This window comes from Octopus bimaculoides, chromosome 4, assembly GCF_001194135.2.
Source record: "Octopus bimaculoides isolate UCB-OBI-ISO-001 chromosome 4, ASM119413v2, whole genome shotgun sequence".
Taxonomy (NCBI): Eukaryota; Metazoa; Mollusca; class Cephalopoda; order Octopoda; family Octopodidae; genus Octopus; species Octopus bimaculoides.
The window spans coordinates 25,538,938-25,542,289 of record NC_068984.1 but is presented as its reverse complement, the minus strand read 5'-3'; the positions used below and the strand labels follow the sequence as shown (position 1 = coordinate 25,542,289).

At 34.4% G+C, this 3,352-nt stretch overlaps 1 protein-coding gene across 18 annotated transcripts in view; it reads left to right on the top strand.

The window, feature by feature from the left end:
- The window catches only part of LOC106881120 (rap guanine nucleotide exchange factor 6), a 453,933-nt gene that overhangs the window by 106,971 nt on the left and 343,610 nt on the right, over nucleotides 1-3,352 (top strand). The window lies entirely within an intron of this gene.

The window sequence follows — 3,352 nt, the reverse complement described above, 5'->3', positions numbered from 1 at the left end:
TGTGTGTGTGTGTGTGTGTGTGTGTGTGTGTGTGTGTGTGTGTGTGTGTGTGTATGTGTGATGGCACCTGAAATTTTTTGAAAAATATACTAACTGTTCATTAAGTAAAACTAAAATACAAAGATATGATTAAAAGGCTAATTAATTACCTATTTAAAAAATTTTTTCTTTAATATCTTTTATATTTACAATTTTTAAACATTCCTTTGTATTGAATATATTTTATCAAAAATATCTATTTGTTTTCCATGGCTTTGGAATAAATAAATAATGTTATGTATGCTTAGTGAATCATGTGGCAGCTTGAAGAAATCATTTAATCTATATTCTTCAAAGATCTAATCATAATTCTTAAATTTCATTTCCCATTTGCAGCCATTTGCAAATTCTATTATTACCCATTCCTATCCACCATATGATTATATGTTTAAATGGAAATGTATGATACCAATATCTAATGGCAATATTTTTAGAAAGTTACTACAATAAATTCTAAATTGTTTCTTTTTATGAAAATATAATTTATATGACAAGAATGACATATATTTGTTTCTTAATTTTGGAGAGAACTAATCTTTATTTTCTCATTCTTAATAGTTATGAAAATAAACAAAGATATCAAATATCAAATTGTCTCTTATTTAATTTAAATTATCAAACAGGATATTATATATCAAATTCTCTGTTATTAAATTATCAAACATAGATTTCTGACTTTGGCAGAATACCACACATTTGTAGGAGTGGCTGTGTGGTAAGTAGTTTGCTTACCAACCACATGGTTCTGGGTTCAGTCCCATTGCGTGGAACCTTGGGCAAGTGTCTTCTACTATAGCCTCGGGCCGACCAAAGCCTTGTGAGTGGATTTGGTAAACGGAAACTGAAAGAAGCCCGTCATATATATGTATATGTATATATATATATGTGTGTGTGTGTGTGCGTTTGTCCCCCCAACATCGCTTGACAACCGATGGTGGTGTGTTTACGTCCCCGTAACTTAGCGGTTCAGCAAAAGAGACTGATAGAATAAGTACTAGGCTTACAAAGAATAAGTCCTGGGGTCGATTTGCTCGACTAAAGGTGGTGCTCCAGCATGGCCGCAGTCAAATGACTGAAACAAGTTAAAGAGTAAAGAATATATGGTCAACTGAATCAACCACTGATCATTACTGGTACTAAATTAATCATTCGCAACAGGATAAGCCAATAAGGGAGATTCAGCATGCTAGAAATAACAACCAAATCTCCATCAAATCAGACGCTATCAAAGAAAGGATACATTGGATATTGGTTCCACTCAGAACACTGTGGATCATAGTTTGGTATATCTAGCAGGTGTGTCACAACCTGAATTTATTTTCTTGTAACTTTCAGAAAAATAAATATTTTTTTGTAATGAAATTTTCTACAAGTATTTTTCAGATGGTGTAGATTAAGATTATATCAGAATTTAATGTGACAAAAATTTAGTAGGCATGCACATATGTATTACTGACACACATCACATGTATTTACAAAATGAAATCTGGAAGTTTTGAAAAATTATGTGATATGTGTTAGTATATTAATGGTGTAGAAAGCCAACACCCTCAATACTACTATTCTCCCCACCCAGTTGAGGAATTTTTGCCTTTCTTTATCTTACATAGTACTTGGTGACCCTATCAGTGATAGTAACAAATAAAAAAAGAAAGCACTGGTGCTGGTGTCGTGTAAAGAGCACCCAGTACACTCTGCAAAGTACTTGGCATTAGGAAGGGCATTCAGCTGTGGAAACAATGCCAAAACAACGAAACCTGGTTTGAGCTCCCCAGCTTTGGTCAAACGTCCAACCCATGCCAGCATGGAAAACAGACGTTAAAGGATGATGATGATGGTGTGTGTGTGTGTGTGCAATCCCATGATCATTCATGACTGAAGGGGGTCTTTATGAGGAAACAAATTCAATATTGGCGGGGGGACACACTTGTGTAGATATGCCCATAGGTCTGCTTAATCAAAATTGACTCACAGCTAGACAATATCAACAACCACCTGAGCTTCCTAAGGAATGAAATTACATTGTGCTTAATTCATCATGGTACCATTTTTCTTATCCACCACCTTCCACCTTATCAAATATTAAACTATATATTCCTTCTTTGAAATATTCACGTATTTCTTCATTAAATCTCCTTAACTCAAAGCCATGCTGTTACATTTCAACAAATGCAATTTATTGCATTTGTGAGTATTTTTATTACCCACATGTTTAATCATAGATATTTGATGTATTAATGTATTACTTTGAAGAGTGAAATAGTTGTGGCCCATATATATAGTGAAGGTGGAATGTGAGTTCAAATCCCAGACGGGCTGCGTGTTGTGTTCTTGAGCAAGACACTTTATTTCACGTTTGCGACGTCACAGGTGCCAAGCTGTATCGGCCCTTTTGCCTTTCCCTTGGATAACACTGGTGTTGTGGAAAGGGGAGACCAGTATGCATGGGCGACTGCTGGTCTTCCATAAGCAACCTTGTCCGGACTTGTGCCTCGGAGGGCAACTTTCTAGGTGCAATCCTATGGTCAGTCGTGACCGAAGGTGGGGTCCCATATATATATATCGTATCTATATACAGTATTTATCACAACTGTCTGATGAACAAAAGCGTGAAACTCTTGAGTAACAGTTCTGTGATAATTTTGCTGCTTTAATAAAAAGTGTGTATATATATATATATATATATATATATGTGTGTGTGTGTGTGTGTGTGTGTGTGTGTGTGTGTGCATACATACATATATATATGTATACACACACACACACACATACTTCTTGCATGTGAATAATTATAATAGCGAGGAAAACGATTGTAAATTTGTAAAATTCCATTCAAGATTATGCTCGATATCAAACTTATCACCAAACACCACTTGTTTCTCTATCAAAAATACTTCATTATGTCAAAAAACTTTTTGCATTTTCCTACAGAAACTTATGTAGAGACACTTTTCGAAATATTCTATGTTACATTTCCACTATAGATGGTGATTGTGGTGGATTTTCTTTACCTAGTTTATGTTTTATGTAGAAATTAATTTGTTGCTAAGATTCTGATTTGTTCTGGAATGAAAGAAAATTGATTTTACGTTTTTCAATTTAACAGACCAATTTGAATTCTTGAAATATAATAGATGGATATAAGAAAGCCGATCTGTTGTTTGTGGTTTATCTAATTTAATATATTGCATTCTCACTGTCGATTGGTAGAAATTGAGATCTATTTTCATAGAATTTCAGGTCTATTATCAAAAAGCTGCTGGGCGTTAATTCTCTCTCTCTCTCTCTCTCTCTCTCTCTCTCTCTCACACAC